This window comes from Amblyomma mixtum, chromosome 6, assembly GCF_055824585.1.
Source record: "Amblyomma mixtum isolate Tamu chromosome 6, ASM5582458v1, whole genome shotgun sequence".
Classification (NCBI taxonomy): Eukaryota; Metazoa; Arthropoda; class Arachnida; order Ixodida; family Ixodidae; genus Amblyomma; species Amblyomma mixtum.
This window is the reverse complement of record NC_143017.1, coordinates 79,396,475-79,418,865: the sequence shown is the minus strand read 5'-3', so window position 1 is coordinate 79,418,865 and position 22,391 is coordinate 79,396,475.

Sequence of the window (22,391 nt, the reverse complement as noted above, 5' to 3'; positions counted from 1 at the left end):
GGAGCAATTGGAGTGGATTAATCTAACAGTTCTTTTTAAAACTGATTGTAGTGTTTTAGTAAAATAAGAAATGTGGAGTTCCCATACTGCGCATGCACATTCCAGCTTTGAACGAACACATCTTAGGTAGACGAGAGCCTAACAGAAAAAGAAGCTAATGATAAATTACGTCGCAGCACACAATTAGTTTCGTTAGTAATGGCTGTAATATGGATGGGCCAGGAAAGGCCATGCGGTAAGTCAATAACTTGTTACTGATATGATGTCATAAGAGAAATAACAGTGCCACAGCGAACACAGTGCGCGGTAAGAATGTTGACGATGAAAATAAATCAGAGTAGCTTTATGCACACCGAATAAGTTCGCGGTCAGCATATTCAAGAAACCCTTCTTTGGTACTAGGCCTTAATCGGTTTAATTGAAACATGAATATTGGGCCAGTGAAACTGTTTTACTCATGTACTTAGGTTTCCACTTGTTGTTCATATTTAATAATAAGAGAGTAATTACTCATTGGCATCCACCCGAGCGCAGCCATACGGCTACAAAGGAAAGCTATACAGCTTTCTCAGAAACTTTGTAAAGAAAAATTGGTCCTGGTCCGGGGTTCGAACCCAGGACCACCGCTTCACCGGAGCAGTCGCTCTACCAATTGAGCTAACCAGGACGGCAAGCTTATGGTAGGGCGAGAGCGAATTGATCAATAACTCGAAGTGGGAACTGTGTTGGTCAAATGTTTTAATGTTTAATATTTAATGTTTAATGTTTATGTTTACGGCTGATTTTTACTTATTTCATAATCAGTAAATAGCGCCTTTCTCTGGTGATGTCGTTTCTTTCATCACAAGGCTGTCGGAGTAGCCGGTCTATGTGCTGCGATCAACTTTTCCCATTTATTATGAACAACATCTGTACCTCTATCTAAGTGGCATATTAGCTTACTTAAGCTCTTAGACACCGAGACTATCTGGGTTGGGGCCATGCTTAGCTGGTACATCTGACGGTGCTTTCTAGCTCAATTTTTTTGTTCTCAGAAAAATAAAAGACGTGCATTTCAGTGCGCATTACATTTGCCTTGCACTGTTCCAGCGACGGCAGTCCTTTAGAGTGTGGTCCTTGTTTACGCTTTCCAAAGTGAATAGCTGTAGTACCACCAAATAAATTTTCACGGTAACGCGATAAAGAACGCTCGCATCTATGGGCTTGGAGGTGACAGCCCACAGATATTCGGTTAGCTTTGTAACTGTGTGTAGATGGGTCGTTGAGCTGGGTGCTATACACACCTCGGCCTACAGTGCGGTGCGCGCTGAGGGGTCAGTCACCAAGTTGGCTGGCTCGCAGTCACAATGCGACCTCTGCTAGCTTTTTCGCGTGTTGCGTGGATGCGTGCCTGTATTCTCCGCAGAAAACCACCAGAGCCGCTCTCGTTCATAGCGGCGGACGTAGTACGTCCTCCTGTATTACCGCGATTGCCACGTAAGAACGTGGTCGAGCGGTAAGGTCGGAAGCTGTGCGAGAACCCTCTTATGCTGCTTATGGCATCAAGACTGTCAGATTCGAGGCCCTCGATAAACTATTCAGCAGACAAGGGAATGGGAAGAGCGTATCGTTATTACATGCATGACGGAAGCCAACAGTGAGCAAAACCAAGGAGCATAGGGAATTTTTTTCCCCGATTTGTAGTTTTAATCAATGGCAGATTAATAAAAGCAGCAGAACAAACAACCTCATGCCGCCGGTGGAATCCGAACCCACGACCTCCGACTTGTGTCTGGAATTCTTCCGTGAGCTTGACAGGCATGCTGGGGCGTGTCGTCCTCTTCTTCGGCCAGACCTCTATGGCACGCTACAACTGCATTTAATTCCGGATGCCTGAAAATCTTCAATAGTTTCCGAATGATTCTGAATCTCCTTTAGTAACTCTGCAGCGCTGATGAGAACAGTTCTCTAAAAAAAAAGAAGGTTAAAGTTGATGGCAGCAACATGCAATGGCGTTCCAATGAACTAAACCTTAGAACCTTAGAACCTTAGAACGCAGTGAGACTTTGATGCGCTACGCTAGACTTGCGCCCACTCGGCGATGCTGTCTGAAGCCAAGAAGGAAGCAGCGCTGGCGCAAAAGTAACAGAAAAGCAAAAAGAGATACAGCGCGATAAATTTCGTCTTAAGGAAGGTAAGAACAGTCGCACTTCGCGGGCCTTTCGACCACGTGTTGCCTACGAGGACAAGTCCTTTCTTTCCGCTTATCGGGGGCGGAAAAGCAGAGATTCGGAGACAGCGCGTCGTTTGCGCCGTGCCTAACGGAACGCACCACGAGACTCGCGCAGCTCAGAGCAGTGCCCGCACGTCGGAACCTCTTGTAATCTGGACACGCATCGTTCACGGAGCACTGCGCTCGGAACGCGAGTGCTCTACGCGAGCTCCCAAAGCGCACCGCTGCAAGAAGCCGTTCCGCGTTGGCCTCGAGCGCCTTAGAGCCGAGACAGAAATGGAAAGCTTAAAGCTGTAACCGAACCGAACTCGAGAAGCCAAACACCGGAACCGAGGTTCCTTATAGTGAGCGTACAGCATGCGCGCGCTGGTAAGACTGGCGGGATAGAAGATATGTGTACACAGTCCCTACCAATGCTACGGTGGGAGAATGGCGGTACGTCCGAAAATGTCTATTGAAAGTTTAGCACCGAAGCAAGAGCCGAGAGAGAAGTATACTCACTACAAGCGCTAGCTTTCAACAGAACATTTCATTTTCTTTTCTTTCCAACCATGCGAAGAAAGATTGGACGAAAGAGAGAGAGCGAGAAAAGGAAAGAATGAGAGAGAGAGAGAGTAAGGAAGAAGGAAAGAGAGAGAGCGATCGAAGGAAAGAAAGAAGCAAACAAACAATAAAAGAAAGCAGGAAAGACGGAAAGAGGGAGGAAAGAAGAGAAGGAAGAAAGAAGGAAAGAAAAAAGGAAAAAAAGAAAGAAAATGTTAACCCCCATGTGCGCCATACAACTACTCTGATGTTGATTCAGTGGGTTACACATGCGCGTTTCCTCTATATCGTCTGGGTATACAAGATTTTAAAGTCAAAGTTTTAAAGTTGAAAGTTAGCGCTTGTAGTGTGTACTTCTCTCTTTTTCTCCTTGCGTCTGTGCTAAAGCTTTAATAGTATGTGCCATCAACTAGACTCCGGACGATACTTCTGACGTTCGGAACATTTCCCCCATTTTCAAGCTCCAAACTTCTATGAAGCAAATCACTTTAAAGACAACTCGAGGGCCTTTGCACCGTTTCCACTTGATTATTCCATTAAAATTTTTGGTCTCCTTTTAAGTGTTTCGGTAAATTGTAAATTAGCACGCTGAAAACTGAAGTAATGTGTGACAGTCTCGTAAAGAAACAGCAGTTCACAGTTGGTAGCAAGGTGCTGGAAATGGACTGATGCTTGGGCCAGTTGGTTTGCCATAGCGGTAAGGAAGTACGTCTACTTAGGCCAGGTAGTGGCTACTGATCCGGATCATGAGGGGAAATAACTAGAAGAATAAGAGTGGGTGGAGCGAATATGGCAGGTTCTCTCAGATCATGAATGGCAGTTTGACAATATCTCTCAAAAGAAAAGTATACAACAGCTGTATGTTACACGCACTCACCTATGGGGCAGAAACGTGGAGGCTAACGAAGAGGATTCAGCTTAAGTTAAGGACAACGCAGTGAGCTATGGAACGAAAAATGATAGGTGTAACGTTAAGTGATCGGAAGCGAGTGGAGTGGGTGAGGGAACAAACGCGAGTTAATGATGTCCTTACCGAAATTAAGAGGAAGAAAGGGGCAGGGCATGTAATGCGAAGGCAATAAAACACCTCGTCTTTAAGTGTAACGGAGTGCATTCCAAGAGAAGGCAAGCGTAGCAGGGGGCGGCAGGAAGTTAGGTGGGCGGATGAAATTAAGAAGTTTGCGGGGATATGGCGGCCGCAACTCGTAAAGGACAGGGTTACTTGGAGAGACATGGGAGAAGCCTTTGCCTTGCAGTAGACGTAGTCAGGCTGATGATGATGATGTAATCTCAAGCCAACAAGAAGTAGATATGCATAAGAAAAAGGGTTCCATGTCTAAAGATGGTGGTTAAAGTAACACAGAAATGACGTTCCAGACTGTACACATTTAAAGCCTCAGCGATGCCTCAGAAGGTATACAGGAGTCATGTGGCACAGTGCTCAGCGATATATTTCTGCGAGCGCACTACTTTTGCAGCTGCTGCGTTCCTGGACGCTTACCACTGAAGCCGTGTAATATTGAGCACATTGGTCATTAAAGGACATTACCTACTGTCTAACTACTTGTCAAATTTGCGAGGAAAAACAAAACAACCAATATGTGAGCAGCAGTCCAAATGGCATTTAAATCTATGCGTAACAGGGTCTTGTTACATTATTAATTTTTCTTTACCGCATGAAGAAGTGATTAAAGACTGACAAGGTCGTTTGGTCGGGTTTGTGAGGTTTAACTTCCCAAAGCGACTCAGGCTGTGAGGGACGCCGAAGTGACGGGCTCCGGGAATTTCCACCACCTTGGGTTCAAGGAGGGGAATCCCGGACGAAAGAAATGCAATATGGCTCGATCACGCGCAAGTAACTATTCTTTTGAAAAACGACAACCGCACTGAACGCACATGAAACAGCGAAGATAGAACAAACCGCAAATACCAGGAAGACCTTCCTTGGCAGACGTATGCCTGCGCTTGTGTGCTTGGTAATGCGTGAATGGTCCCGTATCTCAAGTTTTGCTCCACCTTGGAGCATTCCCCTGAACAGATTGAGCTTACAAATTTCACGTTCTAGCCAAGACTTCGCTATCAGAGTGTTTAAAAAGCAGGACTGAACATTGCTGGGAAGACTGCCCCGTAATGCTCTCCATTGCTCTGACAAAAAAGGGAGAAAAAAGGCGAAAAAAACACCCTCAACATCTTTGCTTTTCGCTCGCTCCGCTTGCTCCCAGCATATTCGTTGTTAGTCAAGCGTTCCGCCCCGCTTCAAAATCTGAAAAAGTTTGCGTTCGCCATCAGGAAGCTCTTCAAGCGAGAGGATAAAAAGTGTGACAAAATAAATAAATAACGATGAATTTACTCACCCGACCTGTCCCGGTGGGCGCGGGGAGCGCTGGCGCGAGACGGACGACCGCAAGCTCATGTCAACGCGCTTACACAACACGTATTACCGAACGCTTGTTTTGTTGCTTTGCGTGTGTTTTTTTTTTTTGCCCGGCTCCTCGTTGACATTTCACGGTTTCCTAAAACGCGGAAGAGCATCTCCGTGCGGAACGAAGATGCGCAACTTGCATCACGTGAGTGAACTCACGCGTGTCTTGACAACGGCGGGAAACAAACGGAAAAAAAGTCTCAAAAACAATCCTGTAACGGTGACACGACCTCATGCGCACTGTTTATTTGTTTGGGGAGCATGCAGATGTGTGAGTGTGTGCGCGCGCGTGCGTGCGTGCGTGCGTGCTTGCGTGTGTGTGTGTGTGTGTGCGTGTGTGTGTGTGTGTGCGTGCGTGCGTGTGTGTGTGTGTGTGTGTGTGTGGGTGTGTGCGTGCGTGAGTGAGTGAGTGAGTGAGTGAGAGTGAGTGAGTGAGAGTGAGAGTGAGTGAGAGTGAGTGAGAGTGAGTGAGTGAGAGTGAGTGAGTGAGTGAGTGAGAGTGAGTGAGTGAGTGAGTGAGAGTGATTGAGTGAGAGTGAGTGAGTGAGTGAGTGAGTGAGTGAGTGAGTGAGAGTGAGTGAGTGAGTGAGTGAGAGTGAGTGAGTGAGTGAGAGTGAGTGAGTGAGAGTGAGTGAGTGAGTGCGTGCGTGCGTGTGCGTGTACAAATATACATTGTGAAGGCCAACGTATTGTTCTAAAGAGGTAAGAATACATCTTAAAAGACGTTGGTAGAGAGAGGGTGTGGTAGATGGTCCTTGGCGATCACAAAATGAACAAGGGAGGGGAAAACCTCAGGTTGCTTGAGCCAACGTTTCGACAAGAGGACTTGTCTTCGTCTGGTCTTCGTCCAGACGAAGACAAGTCCTCTTGTCGCAACGTTGGCTCAAGCAACCTGAGATCTTAAAAGACGGTACAGTATAGAGCTTCAGTGGTTGTAGGGCCCCTAATGTATCGTATGAGGGATGAGCCAGATATTTTATTTCTTTATAAAGAAATGAAATATCTGGCTCATCCCTCATACGATACATTAGGGACCCCACATGCATTAAATAAATTTAATGACCTATTTTACGCGTTCATACGAAACGCGAAGCCGTTTCAGAATCTTCAAGAGGACGGTAAGAATCAGTAAGAGGCCATTAGAAACAATGTAGAATTACAAAATATATGGTCACTTTGTTTGGTCATGAACATATACCTGACGGCAGCAGTTCGCGTTTTACAGCTTGAGTCAACCACGGTCCCAAGATCTCACAGCAACATTAAAACATTAAGAGAACAAATGGACACCAAATAGCGCTCAAAATGCATCATAATAGCAGTATAAAAAAATAAAGAAGCTCTTTTCACTTCATGATTATCAGTACAGGGGCTAGCAGCGCGAGAAGCGGAGAAAGGAACTGCAAAAAAGTAATACGTTGTCGGCAAATAAATCTAGTGGCAACGTGCTTATGCGGGTTCGCAGAGAGGAGCTAAGTTAAGCTCATTCGAATCTTAACGCGTGTAGATTGAATAATGAAAAGAGAGAGGTTAGAAACGCCAGAAATCCACAAATCTTCACCGTCGTTTTCACGTACCAGCCGCAGGCACTATTCCAGAATCCCAGCTCATTTTTAGCATTTCCACACGTTGCGAACAAGTTAACACATCATTTTCAACTAAGAATGATTGTTAGGCGGCCAAAGCATTAGTCTGAAGTTAAATATTATTCAAGCATGATCACGTGTAATATACAGAAAATCTAGAATGAGTAATGCGAAGTGGTTATATATGTAGCCGTGGTAGTCGTTTCAACGTTTAATCAGCGTGCTTGGAAGTTTTTTCACCGCACTGTTGTTGGATTTTTCGTGCTATACTCTCCATGATTCTCATTATTCTTGCCCACGTAGTCTTGAAAATAAAGACTTGTGAAATTCCAAGTTTTGCTGTCTCGCGCAGAGTGTAACAATAAAGCAAAACAGTTTAAAGTGAGGAATACTGAAAAAAAAAATTTTTTTGGATGTGAAGTGCTAACAGAATTATGGGAGTTAAAAAATTGATCACTGAAGAAAGGCCTTGATTGATGATGGCTTCGATTCTCAATAAACTTGAAGGTAACTTGAATTTCGCATCTAATATTAGCACATTCAAAAAGCACATTAAAGATGTCCTAATAATATCAGGTGTTTTGTACGGGGAGTGACGAGTACATATGACATGCATACACAGGATGTATCCTTCTCTTGTACTATGGTTTTTCACTTTATTTTTGTTATAAGTGTCCTTCAATGTATTGTCTACTCAACAAAATCTCTGTATAATATCCTTGCATTTTTTTGTACTTATCATACTGTGTTAATGTTGTGATTATAATGGCATACTTTAACCACATTTGTTTCAATTATGTGACTTTCCTTCTTGTTATGCTCAAATTTGTATTGCACTTCCGTCGACTGCAGAGGGACAGAGGCCTCGTCAGGCACCACAGCCTTTAGCCTCTGCCCCTGCAGCAGATGCTGTAACTGCTCTGCTGAAATAAATCTTTTCAATCAAATCTTTTCAATCAAAACTTAGAATGGTACTGTGCGAGTTCATGCGAGAAAAAGCGAATTGTTAACTCAGGTTCCTAGTGATTGTAATGAAGGCTGAATTAGTTGTGAAAATCATAGAAAAGGCTGAATACAAGGAAAGAACTTCATATACCAGATTAAAATACCGGTCATGATGCACATAAGTAAGTTTCTCTCTGCGCCTCTTCCTGCTATTGATGATACTTTAGATTTGTATCAGAAATGTGTCTAGAGACGCACATCTGGAAGGCAAAGGTTTGAATACTCGCACCACTCTATGCGAAGTGCACTGACACAACCGAGGAACCTGCTTACAAGAAGGCACTCATACAACAGCGAAAGCCAAGCAATCAGTAGTGGCGCTCGAAACGAGTACCATCGGTAACGTTTACGATCCCACAGTTAAAATTATGAAATTGGAGAAAAATGAAGCTCGTGTCGGTGCGCTGTCATATTAATCGATAAGCTTGAGAGCAATTTTGCGCTCTGTGATGGGCCTACGTTTCATATATCGTGCCTTTCAATGAGGAGTTGCCTTCAACAGAACTACAATAGTGTCCTAGCGGCGAGCCACTAGAAAGACATTCTTGCCCAAGATATTAACATTCGGCTCCTCAATAAGACCAGGTGAAGATTTAACGCGGAGGGGGCTGCGTCTACCGCCCTCAAGCAAGAACTTTCGGTAAGGAAAAACATGTTGAACCACATTTTTTTTCGCCGAAAAGGGTCTAAATCCAAAAACAGGGTCGAAGAATAGTGTCACGTAGTGGTGACTGCAGTCCCGCGAACAGGAAAACAGCGAGAATGTCTTCGAAACGAAACTCTTTATTTGGGCTGACTTGCGCCCGCAAAAAACTGAATCACTCTGCGGCGGCGTAGCAACAAACGTGCTCGTCAGTCGTCGAACTACGAATGCCCGCTGCTCGCGGCATCGCTCAATTTAAAGCCGGCGAGGAAACTTCGAAATAACAGGTGAAGATCTTCTACAGTAATCTGGAAACACGTAAATGCAGGTATTCATGGCTGTGATCAATCGAGATTAGTCCGGTCGCTTCTCGCGTCACGGACAAAAATGATAACACCCCTTTCCTGCGGCCTTGCGCGAACGAACGGACACTACAATGACACGTGGCAATAGGGTCCAGGTCGTCCCAGTACAGTAACCGACTACGGAACCTCCTTCTGTATAAATTTTTCCTATGTTATAGTTTATTTTCTATACCGATAAACAGATTCTTATTCCGAAGTTATACATGGTTCAAACAGGACCGCCTGCCTCTGAGAGCCCCTGACAAGAACGAGCCATAAATTCGCCCCTAAATAAAATCTTCGTTAAACGCACAGAGAGCCTACTTGCAAATAGTGCAAACCTGCTCTCTCGATTTACCGTGTTCCTACACGTCATACAATCGTCAATTATCCGCAGTGTATGCCTTTCAACTTGAACGCATCCGAGAGCAAATGTGTGCGGTACAGCAAACAGGGAAGAAAAATAAAGAAAGGAAAGAGAGAGGCGCTACAAGCAGTTAAAGTTTCTCTCTTTTTTTTCCCGCGGGGAAGTCGCAACGAATGCAGCACCGCTCTAATTGCATGCATACTCGGGCGCCGGCTCGCTGGCTGGCCCTTCTCGTGCACGCGCATTCTTCGTACACCACCTGACGTGTCTGGGCCGGGCTAGGCTGGTCAGCGCCTCTCTCCGCCTGCATGTATGTGAGGCTGTCCGGCAGCTTCTACGGGGCGACCCAGACGCATCGCTTTTCCTCCCGCTGCTTGGCAGTCAGCGGCGAGACGGCTGGCGGGGAGCGGGCTGCAGAGACGCAGCACGTGCAGCACGCGGCCGAGTTCAGGGACGCCGCGGAGAGAGAGAGGAGGAAGAATGAACGGACCAGTTTACTTCGCCTGAAAGTCAAGGTCTGTTTCCGCTATGAGGCGTGTGGGCGGAGGCAGGCGAGTGCGAGAAGCACAAAGCGAGCAGCCTTAAGCGCAGTGCTCGTGGCGTGTCTGCTAAACAAACGAGTCTGGGCGAGACATCAAAAGACATTGAAGCATTTCCCTGTAGATTCTACACAAAGAGACAAACAAAGTGGAATGGCTATGCTAGCTGAACTTCCCGTAACCCCTTGCACGGAAATTCAGTTGCATACAGAAGATATTGACCATGACAATCCTGAAGACCGAAATACTAAGGGGAAGCGGTTGCAAGTGACCGGTGGCCATAAGATCCTCCGCTGGAGCGCCAGCACCCGTCATCTCTTTGGCAACATGACGATGGATTACAGCTTGATTACTGTGATCAGGCACAGGATTGACATGATTGGTTTGTACCGCCCCCGGATTGCTTCATCGCTACAGATCCAGCCTTGCCTCTTCCTCTTTCACTGTCTTCTCGCGCCGCATTATGCCCCTGCGATCAACGTTGCCTGTGATACCACTCTCTTTGGACGGCAAACCAAGTAATGTATTACAATAATTCCCGGCAAGTTTCTAAACGCCAACTGATAACGTGTTTTCACTCACATACACATTTAATCCTACATACTGCAGTTGAGCGCTTGAGCGCTTAGGCGGTTAAGCTTGAGCGCTTAAGCAAGCAAGAACTGCGCTTAGAGCGCTCAAAAACCAGCTAACAGATAGAGGAAGCGAAAGAAAAATGGGCCCTACAGTAGTCTTGATTAGTGTTAAAGCATACAAAGTGATAATGTGATTAGTGTTAAAGCATACTTAAAGCATACAAAGTAAAATAAAATTTTACTTCACTGCATTTTGTTCTCGTAGTCATCTTTTTAATCGTTGCTGGAAGGCTTTCTACCTAGTATGAAAAACGTACCTCGGGATATTTTTCCAATTCGAATACTGAGTACCGTCATTAACATTTTATCTATTTCCTAGAAAGGTACGTGTAACACATTACTAATGGTTAACAGCCATATTATTAGCCACCCAACGATAGGCTACACAAGCCAAGTTGAGATCCTAATAGTACAAGCGATGTTTGTGCACAATGGTAGTTTTGCGGCCACCAGAACTCATCGCGAGCCGATTACCAAGAAAGCATCGCCGCTTGATCCTATGCTTGTTTGCATAGATTGCATAGATATGGCTTTCTTCTGAGTGAAGTATGAAGAGGTAGACGGCGGTTCGATAATGAGATGAACACAATGACGCCCGTCTGCTTTCACATACTCTACATCGGCAACAGCTAAACCGAACAGGCGATTACTTTTGTAGCGTTGTAAATCAAGGTTGTTGAAGCAAACAAAGGTGAAAGATCTCCTTTAAAACAGCCTTTTGAGATAAGCTATATCACAAGTGCAGCATTTGGGCGCCTAAATGAGAAGTACTTCTTCCTAATGTACGTTCTCACTATGATTCATGAACAGTGCCTAGATGGCAATGAGTGCCAGAATCTCTTCCAGTCTCCACTAAAATTTCCTTCATGTGAAACTCCTTTTTGCGGCCCTACAGCGTGTAGTCTCAAGTAAAGTAGTATATAAGAAGCTTTGTACTACATCTGCTGCATCACTTGGTAAAGTCATCATTTTATGAAGTCTCATTTGGTGAATGATTTGCACTTTGATATTTTTTTTTATTTCCCTGCCCATCAGCTAATCGAATCTCGCATAACGGGACACGAGTGTAACGTTTAAAGTGTGAAGTCACACTTCAAGTAGGACAACCGGGGATATGGCAGAGCAGGCCTCAAGTAGGTGTGCCGTATCCAAGTAGATTGCATCTGCTGTCATTCATTTTGGTTCTAGCGATGGCTCTGCGGATGCTTCCCGCACCGAATGGCTTGAGGCTCGAAGACCAAGTATGTCTCAATTGCCAAGCGTGGGGTGAATTCGTGTCATTCGATGCATTTCGATGCACCCCATGCCTCGGGTCATTGCGTTACGGTGTGGACAGACCGATAAACGTAAGGTACAGGTGCCTGTCGCAGCGTCGGCGCCATAGAAGCAATAATAGCGCGTCGAAAAAAAGGCTGCGCAGACCACGTACGAGTAGAAACGTAGTCACTGCAAAGTGCAGTAATATAAGGTAGTTCTTCATTCATGACTTGGGTAGAGTGCTTCAAACATAAACAAGGCCACAGCGAAGTCTACATGCGAGATTGAAGACCACCTAAAACCAAGTCTGCTTTCAGGAATTGTAGCCTAGTTTGTACCAACTGCGTCCAAATTTAAATCATCGAGTTTAGGCGCGAAATTTTACCGCGAAAACTAAACATGACGGATCCGGCTTTTATGAATTGTGGCAGACTTCACAGCAAAATTTAGCATTAGTTTTCTTCAGGTTCACATAAATATTTTTAGCGGCGAAGATTACACAGAAACTATGACCTTGACAAAGTGTAAAATAGACTGAACTACAAAAACTCAACGTTTTCTTGAATGCCCTGTTTTTTTTAACTATTGGGGCAAAGGAAATATTATTGTAAAACAATCACAACTCGAGCGCTCGAACAATGCTGTTAAAAACAATCTCCTGCGTGCTAGAGTGTGACTCCAACAGAAAGTGAATTTCGTGCTTCGGAGTGCATAGATCCAGCGAAACACGTATGATGAATTTACGTAGGCTGACGAACAGTTCCGTTGGGAGTGCGTAATATAATAAGAGATGCTGTGCCGAGGCGGTCATATGCTGCTGCTGCAGTATGTGAAGTCACATATATCAAACAACGGGACAAAAGCATGCCAAGTTAACTACCGGGCCCCTCTCTTCTGTAATCCTTATAATGTCGCTTTCTCTCTTCAAATGTAGTGCATCGGTGAATCGTCCAAGACCTTCCTCGCCTGTGGTCGGCGCCTCTGTTACGAGCATGTTCGCAAGGAGATGATTCACCTACGCCAAATAGCGCTGCGCTAGACACGAATCATCGAGCCAGCTAACACCAAACCTCTGATTGCTATAGAACCTCCCGCATTTTCTTCTATTTTACTTATTGGCCACTACTTTTTCATCTCCTTGTCCCTGACTTTCGAACCACAGTACGCAGACAATACGCCATCATTCATTTCGTTCATGGCGACAGGCCCCAAGTGAATGGGCAGGTCTGCGCATGTATCCAACAAAGAAGAACACCGCTGCCTTCTACCGCTCACTGCCGCCTTAAGTACATCCTTTCACGACCACGCTCGTGCTCATGAATGATGCGCCGTCGTACGGGGGGCACCTCCGTGAGACTGCGGCCGCGTACAACGGGAACCCTGGACGCAGGTGCCCGATGATGCACCACGACAGAGGAGGATGCACGGCACGCGCCGTTTCTCCTTTAATGGACGAGACAGCGGTAGCCGTTCGTTCATTGGCATGCGGTCTCCGGCGGTGCGCCAGCGGGGTCGCACAATCGCATCGCTAATTGCGGGGGACGAGCGCGTCGTCCAGGGCCGGGGTTGCCAGCTCACTTCCCTTGCAAGCGCGGAAGCGGAGCTGGTCGTCCCCTTTCTGCACTCTCCCCAGGCAGCAGACTGCTTGGCGGCTGTCGACCTCAACCTTCCAGCCAGCCTCGCCGCCACCGGCCGGGTGCGCCTGGGGGCTCAGCAGCCACCGCGTATTCTGGGGCGTCCGTCGGCGGCCAATTGAACGCGGATGTCCAGCGCCAAAATAGGGGATGCAGGACGCAGGAACGAACGAAGGGGGCCGCTGCGAACGGGCCGGGAGGAATGGGAGGGCTGCCTCCGAGGCGTCCGCCGTCTCTCTTTGCACGCGCGATGAGGCGAGGGGGAAATGTGGAAGCCCGGCCGCCCCGCGCCGCCAGGAAACGCGCTCTTCGGTTCCCGACGCTACGAGTCCAAGGAGGAAGCTACGCGCGCCTTCTTTTCTCCCTTCCCATTTTGAGGCTGCTATTTTTCGCCAGTGGGTCAGGCGAGCAGCCGCCGCCGAAAGTGAACGGCGGAGAAGAGGGCGGACCAGGGGGGTTTCCCGCCGGCCGACGCTAGTAAGCCGGCGCCGGTCTCTTCTCGCCTCCTTTCCAGCGTCAGTCGCACCCCTATAAGAGCTGGCGGCGGCCCACTCAGCAGCCACAAACCTGACGATTCCCGAACCCGGTCGAGCTGCGCGCCTCGACGATTGAGGAGACAGCTCCACGAGCCGAGCGGCGGCGGCTAGCTTCGACGAACAGCAACAGCGGCATCAGCTCAGCACCGACTCCAGAATGCGGATAGTGGCTCTCGTGCTCGTTGCGGCCCTTCTGCTGGCCTGCCTGGACCAGGGTGACGCCTTCCACAAGCTCAAGCACAAGATCAAGCTCAAGAAGCTGGCCAAGCTCGCCGTCATCGGCAAGGCCTTCTCGCCCAAGCTGATCCCGGTGCCCCTGCCCCTGTTCCACCACAAGTACCACAAGGTGCCCGTGCCGCATCCGGTGCCCGTCCACTTCCACCATGACACACACTACGTCCAGGAGGCGTGGCCCTCGCACGGAGGCTGGTGGTAGCCCTCCGCTCATCGTCCGCATGCTGCCGCACACTGCGTGTCCGGGTCCCGCCAGCGTCTACCCGTCCCGTCCGTTCAAGTTCGTCCCGGCTGACCCGGCGACCTTCCCATGGTCGTCCAGGGCCACCCACCCTCTGCGTCCTAGTCGATGTTCGGACCCTCTTCCGTCGTACCCCTCATCTTCACACAAGTGCGTCCGTGGTCGTTCGGAAGAGACTAACTCCAGCCGTCCTGTTCCTCCCTCCCGTCGTCCCCCTCCTCGACCATCCGCACGTCTTCTACGTCCGAGTGATTGCGAACGTCTGATAGAGTGCGTGGAATGAGTGGCTGGCATGGTATTGTATACACGTGTCGTTCTGCGTCCACACACACGCGCGCGCGCGCTTCACCCAGTCTCGTTGCTATTAATCACTTCCCACTAGACAAGTTTTTTTTTTCTCAGCACACGATTACCACACCGGAACCATCGAACTTTCTCACACATCCTCCCTTACACCCTTCGCAAGACAAGGGCATACCTCTCCGCGTCGTCCTGCTCGTTTTTTGTTCGTTGTTTATACGTGCGCGTGCCGTGATTTTGTCGGTGTTGTTGCTTGTTGTTGTTAATATTATTTGTTGTTGAATGACTAACTGCCAAAGTTTTTGTCAAGCGCGACTTCACACAACTTGAGAGTGAATAAAGTGTAACATTTTTTCTTACGTAAGAAAAAATACATCTCTTCAACCTAAGCTGCTGAGTCGTGTGTCCTTCACTGCATTCAGCGTTCACGTGGCCTGTGTGGCATGGCAAAGCCTCCGCGAAAGCGAGGACTGGCCCCTCATAGGTGACCACAATCTAAATGCGCTTCTGCGCGCACGGTAGAGCTGTACTCCTGTGGTGAAATGAAGGTCAATGATAGTGTCAGAGGGAATAGTGCCTCGAAAACTGTTCCGCCTCTGCCCTGATACCAATCTCGAATATCGGCCTGCATGATCAGCATCCCTCGGGGTTTCCCCACCAAAACTTTCAAGCTTACATGCACTGAAAATGATAGTTATCTGGTTGAGATAATTAGCGGGTTGCAAAAGGTCTGAAGCGAGGCAAAAGCAATTTTCAGGGCCGTGTACCTTGGAAGGAACCCAATGGTTAAGCTAGTATGGCTGTAAACACACGCACACCTCAGCCGGTAGAGCTTGGTGCCATTTGACTATGCCGCCCAGGCGATCGTGCCCTCATTAAGTTAGTGGCTGTAAGATGCTCTTAGAAGGACATCTGCATATATCAGCATAGCGTGTATAACAAAAGCGGCTTTCATTGTATCGCAAAAGTGTTACGGTAAGTCTGAAGAGAGCCATCAGAAGTCCCTTCGTGGCAACTCTTTGGTAAGAATGAATCGAATGCTGCACCCATGTGTATTTGGAGCAGTACAGAAGCGAGTACTTCACCAGGAGAGAATTGCCCTGTTGCTTGTCCTTTGTATCTTCAGGAATACTGCAAAGCTTAAACCAGAAAGTGGAAAGGTACCAATGAAAAGTTTGTTTCAGGTTCGTCGGCTGTCTTCAAATGGTTAATAAGTCTATAACTACCTTCCTCTGTGTGGTATTTTTGGGGAAACAAAAGCAAACAGGAGGGAACCGTTCTGCATGCATACAGTTATTTCAATCACCCGAACATTTGTTTCCGTAATGCTTCTCATTCCGCAGTGCCTTGCATGTGGCCGCATCATCTCGAGAAAATTAGTTGCCAATCTTTTAATACTTTTAAGCTGAACGTGCTGCTGTAATCGTATTGTTCATAACTGACATACGGAACTTTTCGTGGCTACTTCAGTGCGGCACGTTGCACTGCGGTCTAGATCTAGAAAAGAAAAATATTATACAACGACTGTATACGTGCAAAAGAGCGATAAGGTAAAGGTAAAGAAGGTAAAGAAGGTATTGTAAAAGAGGATCAAATTTGCAACAACAGGCGCTCAAGATTCATTTGGGGACGCCGTTGAGGAAGACAGTAGATGCCTAGGAAACGGTGGTGGCTCACTATTTACTGGTAAATTACGAGTACTCATGACTACCTATTCCTTCATGTTGAGAAATGTCACCAGTTCGTCGCAGTTTATGGAAACCATTGCTGAGGCAGCTGGGTTTATCATTCAAATTATACACAGCACATCGCTATATAGAACGGACTCTTTCTTGTTTCTGTGCTTACTGTGCTTACACAAAATTCTGTATGGTTTGCCGGTTGGTGCTTTTCAGAACTAAACCACAGCCGTAAATATAGCCTTCGTCCAGTGCCTACTTCGTTTCTTCTACGCTTTTATTTTGTTTTGTCAGCTGCTGTTCGCGTTTGGCCGTGTACCGACTGACCCACATCACCGCTATTTTAGAACACAGCGCGCACCGCGCAGCGAAACGATGGCGCCGTCCTTGTGGTCAGTGGCAGAAATACTCTTGGTTGTTGCCTACTGCAGACGACGGGATTCTGCTTACTAAGATGCACTGACTGCATGTGAGCCATAACCACGAGCGTCCACTGAATAATACCAATTGCTTGTTTCCTAGCCAGCAAATGAAAAGGAAAAAAATCTGCGATTTTAGGCAATCTTCACATCTTTACCTGACTAAATTAGAATGCGTCTTAATGCTGCTTATTCTACTGAGGAGGAAAGAACCAGTGTTCACGCTAACGAGACAGAGGGCAGTAATAGGTAATTTAGCGTAGCGCGTACCGCTACCGCTATTGCTTACCGCGTACCGCGCACCGTGTCTAGCATGGTGTCTAGCCACTGCACACGTGCTGATAGGTCCCGACCACGGCTACAGTGAACTAGAATATTTTCCAGTGAAGCGAGCGGAGGGGGCAGCGCCTTGCTACGCGCGTCACCGAGAGTGTCTCCTGAAGCGGCGGCGCTGTTGTCGCCCACCCTTGAAGGCGGCCGGCGGCGGCGGTTCAGAGCACGTCCAACGGCGCTTCAGTTGTGCGCTGGCTTTTCGTTCAGTGTGGTTGCATTGCACGAGAAACCGCATCCTGTTGACAGCAGCCGTTTCTTATATTTTTTTTCTGATTTCCCACACCTTGTCAAAAATATTCGAAACAGGCTTATTCTCACAACTTTTGACACCCCCGATGGAACGGTTTCAATGCAATTTGCTCGAAAAGATTGCGGACTCAACAGAAATGCTGTAACAATGAAAGCAATGCCTGGCATAACTACCGTGCACATCAGCCCCAACAATTTCGAAAAAATGCGGGCAAGTTATGCATTCCAATTGTTCGGGCATGGTCATTTGCGAGCCTTTATTATTTACCGCACTCAGCTAGAGCAGAGCTGCGGTAAACTTGAAGCTACAGAAAAGTTTTTCATAAGAATGAAGTCCTTGATTGCTGTGATGACTGGCAGGTATACAGCTGAAGCCATCAGTGACTCAAGGTTGATCTATCACATCTCTGGGTACGTGGCAAAAAGTGCGTGCTACCGACAAAATGTCCTGCATGTATCGATTGCCTCTTATTGCCAGCAGAGCAAGGGCGCCGCATGCATGCTGCAGAACATATTGACGAAGAAGGCTTACTCTACCCCTCGGTTGAACTGTTCCGTTTCATCACAAGGCTGGAGGACATTTTTACGAACTGCTTTAGTGCGCGCAAAGTTCATTCCGAAAGTGTCATGGACATATTACACATGATTCATTGTGCTGCTCCTTTAAATATGGGATGCAATGCACAAGCTGAGAGTATCACTCCTCGCATAGTGAGTTTTTATATTACTACGCGGCTTCATTTTTTTATCAAAGGACTGAACAAGTCAAGCATGCTGTCGAAGCGAAAGGCAGCGCAGCACCTCAAGCTAAGCAGATTAAATTAGCTATATTTGTAGACTGTGCTTCATGCATTGGAGCTTTCAAGTTGATCTCAGTGAAAATTACGAACACCTGCATTAAAATCGTATTATGCAGTTTTTGGACTGTTTTTCGCGTCAATCGCTTTTATGGTGTATACCATATGTGTTGACTGAAGTGCATTCTCGTATCAGCATGGAATCATTAGCTATACACACCTAATATTCGGTGAATTTGTGTCTTGGTTCATAATGAAAACGGTATATATAATTTTAATCGCGTATATCCCGTGAGAAATGGTCCCACGAATAACTGTTACTTTGCGAAATTTAGTGTCTCGAAATATGTCGGAACTGCGACAGTTTGTAATACTTAGCTAAAAAAAAAACGTTTACAGTGCGCTCAATAGCCTTCGTCTGTTATTGCTTGCTATGGCGGGATCGACATTGTACACTCAATTCAGTAAACATCCGCACATGCCAAATGTCTTCAAATATTAAAGACATATAGCAAGCGCAAAACAAAAATACGTTAAACGCGCAACTAAATAACGAAGCAGGCTTTCCAGTCTCATGTGCTGGCATCGCACGCTGCGGAGGCGAGCCGAGCGTTCAAGGGTGGTCGATCGCAGCGCCGCCGCTGCAGGGGACACGGCGTGCGTCAGGCTGAGAGGCGCGGTCGCGCCACTGGAAAATATTCTAGTTTACTGTACCACGGCAGGCGGGCGCACTGGATGGATGGAAGATATGAGCGTACCCTTTGAAACGGGGTGGTGGCAGTTGCCATCACACAGCCGCTGCTGACGGCTGCGTGGCGCCATCTGGCGGTCTCAAAGCGATCTACGCATGCGCAGTGGTGGGACGCAGTATGCGGTAAGCGGTAGCGGTACGCGCTATGCTAAATGTGTCTGCTATCATTCCCAACTTTCCTGCACATTAGCAAGTGGCGTCATCTGTTTACCGCGAGTAGCGAGCACCCCGTAACTTAAAAGGGATATTTATATTCGTTATTTTTGTGAGAACTACTGAGTTCCGAGATATTCTGCGCGAGCATGTACATTATTGTGGCCGACTCGTCCTCCCCGCTGCAAAATCTGACGCATGAAATGCTTCCTGTGCTGACGCTAAGAATTTCCAACGGTTGTAAAAAACCAATGAAATGTGCCGAACATTCAAAATTGAGAGCTCATCGTTAAGCGGCCTGTGGTGGCAGCCGCGTAAACTGCAAACGTTTACCCAGATTTCTTGAGCTTGTATCAACAAGAGTTGCGTTTCGTTATTTTTTGCTATGCCTTCGAAGCTTTAATGGTACCACGCTAAATGGGAACCAACGCCGAAGCAAAAGCATCCTCTCCACACCTGGTTACACGCAAAAGCGCTGTTACAGCTCTGATATTAAATCGCGCATTAATCAGCGATATTTAAGCGCATTAATCAGCGAAAGTGGTTGGCATTAGCAGCCTAGAGGTCTGTAGTGCCAGGCCCGTTTTGATGTTTCGCATAATCATCATAAAATTACAATCATAACGGAGGAGTTTGGAGCACGCAGGCTCCCGTGCCCATGCACCACCCCCGTGCACTCAAGCGTTTATGCTTCTTCTGTCCATAACGCTGGCAGCCCGCTCGGTAGCGATGGTCGGCACAACCCGGCCCTCGGAGATCAGCAAGGTCTTCCAGTCCACCCAGTTCTTGATGTGCTCTAGGCCCCGTGGGGCATGATTCGCCGCGCAATGAGAAAGATGGAGAGAAGAAGCGAAGAGTTCCGGACAGAGAGTACGAGCTGAAGTGTGGAAAAGTAGACAAACACTTTAGGAGGTTGTAGCTGTGGTTGAAGTTCTCAGTCCGGAAAGCCATTGGCGTGGGCTGCGATTGCTAAAGGACTTGTGCGGTGAGGGGTGCAGCTGACTCGATGCCTTAGAGGCGTGCGTCACCTCGCTTAAAGTGTGCGCAGGCTCCTCCGTGAATCCTGGATCGGAGGCCTCCAGAGCCCGCTTTAAAGAACCTCGAGCTAACAAGATGGCGGCCTTGTTTCTAGGGTTCCCGGTGTGCGTGGGCACCCAAATCAGCTCCGCATGACGGGTCGGGGGTCCAATGGGCGAGTCCAGTATGCAAACAACAGGGACATGGACTCGCAATTGTGCGAAATTTAGGATTGCAGTTCTGTAATCTGATGAAACACACCGGGCTTCTGTGTTGACGATAGCGAGGACAATGGCAGCTTCCTCCGCCTCTACGGGGGAGATGTCTGTGGTATGTGTGTGTGTACCGATCAAGACAGGTTCGCAGGCGACTGCCTGGTTGGATCTCTCAGTGCCCGTTTTGCGTCTCTACGCTAAAGTGCGTAGCCTTCTTCCGCTTGCGGTCTTCGATTTCATCACGTTCCCCTCACACTTCATGGACTCCAGTGTCGGCTTGCGCGAAGAATATCAGACAGTCTAGTTCCCTGTGTTGTCTTTTCCCAGTCTAAACCCTCCATTGGCTTTGACGAAAGGAAATGTACATAAGACTCATTGGGTCAGTGGACACGTGAGTCGCGCTTTCTCGGTGGCGGTGGCATCAACCTACAAAGGAAAGCAGCTTTGCGCCTTTTGTTTTGTCAAAATACAACGTGGGGTTTAGACTGTGGTTAAGACCGGGACTCACCGCTGCCGCCGCAGAGGACTTGCTCCTTACCACATGTAGAGAGCATTACTTAACTGTGGCATCCACTACACTGTAGTACCCCTTATGTTTCGCTCTTTAACAAAGCTATTACAGGTTTCCCTGTAAAAACTTAATGCACCGAAGGGGTTAATGAAAAATTGTTAACAGAGTTTACAAATTTTTGGCCAGTACAAAGTGCGACGAGGTCAACAATTCAAGGGTCACATATACGGATGTGAAAAAAAAAAGTATCCTTTTTACAGTGACCGGAAAAAATACAAAACGGCGTAGGTAGTTTTCACCGCAGAACTGCTATGGAGAACCATCAGGCTTTTTTTACCGTCATGCAAGTCTGCTATGTAGCGAAGCTGATGACTGCAGGTACGTGAGGACGGACCATCTATCTAAGCAGCATGAATGCGTTCAAGATACCCCTGAAGATGAAACAGGGCATTTAGGAGAACATTGCATGTTCTATCTGATTAGGCGTTAGCTTAATGCAGGTGAGAGTATGTTTTTAGTGCCTGAGGAAGAATATATAATTGGCTATACCAAGTGAAGGCTTAAACTGTCGGTGGCACCTAAGCAATTTCAATCATAGGGATGCACAGCACTAAAACACCGAATGGTACTGGAATTGAATGGAATTGAAAGTATAGATTTGTATGAAAACTTTACTTTTTGCCCTGAAAGAAGCGCTGAAAACAAAGGAAAAGCATGGTCGCAGTTGTTTTAACACTTGAAGGCCAGCGCGCGCTTATAGCGACTGCAGCTGCACGGACTACGGCCATGTCAGTGCCCAGTATGGGCGCCTTTTCTGACGAGTACAATCAGAAAGCATTGATAGATCCCTTCGGGCCCTCATGCTCGTCCTAGCGCAGTGGTGCAGCGGTGAAGCGATGCGATTGCAGGCAGGCGCTTATAGCAGTGTGCTTTGTATGGCCCATGTTGCTCTTCTCGAACGACCAATTATTAATTTAATGGTCGCCTACCACGGTGTGCAGCTTGCTCACTATCCGGTGGGCAGGTTGTGATGACGCCACAAGGTCACGTGACCTAGGTGGCCAACCTGCCTCGAATTTTCGAATTTCTAAATTTGTGTGATTAGTGCGCTGTGCGATGTAAGTGCATAGTCAAGATCCCCACGTGGTTGAAATTATTCCGTAACCCTCCACTACGTCACCTCTCGCTCTCTTTCTTCTTTCGCTCCCACCTTCCTCCTTTCCCTACCGGCGTGGTTGAGCTGCCCACTGAGAAGGGACACAGTTACTGTACCATTTCCTCCGCTGAGAAAGCACTATTAGTTCAAAGCATGGGAAAAATCTTACAAATTAAAAGGTACCGCTGTAAAATTTACCACTTCTGTATTTTCTTACGAGTCTGTGCATTTTAGTTAATCAGTTGTATGCAACAAATATACAGCATTTTCTGGGTCATTAACAACTATATTGCTTTCATTTCATAGCCGCTACGTGTACCTTAATGCTTTGAACATTTAGCTCGTTAACGCTACACAGGACTTCCTAACTTGCATGCGAACCTTCAGTGTTTGTTAAAGCTGCACAAAACCTCGTATGTTTTATTCAGTAGTCAATAACACACGGAATGAGAAAAATGCGCTAATTGAAATAAATTAGCCCACCGTTGTCCAAAAAGCTTCTCGAATTACCTTGTTTCCTAAAACTGCGGGGGGGGGGGACATTAGTTGTATCATTTCCTTCTCATGTGTCATTTAGCAATTGCATCTCTTGTACCTGGAGGGGATTAGATTT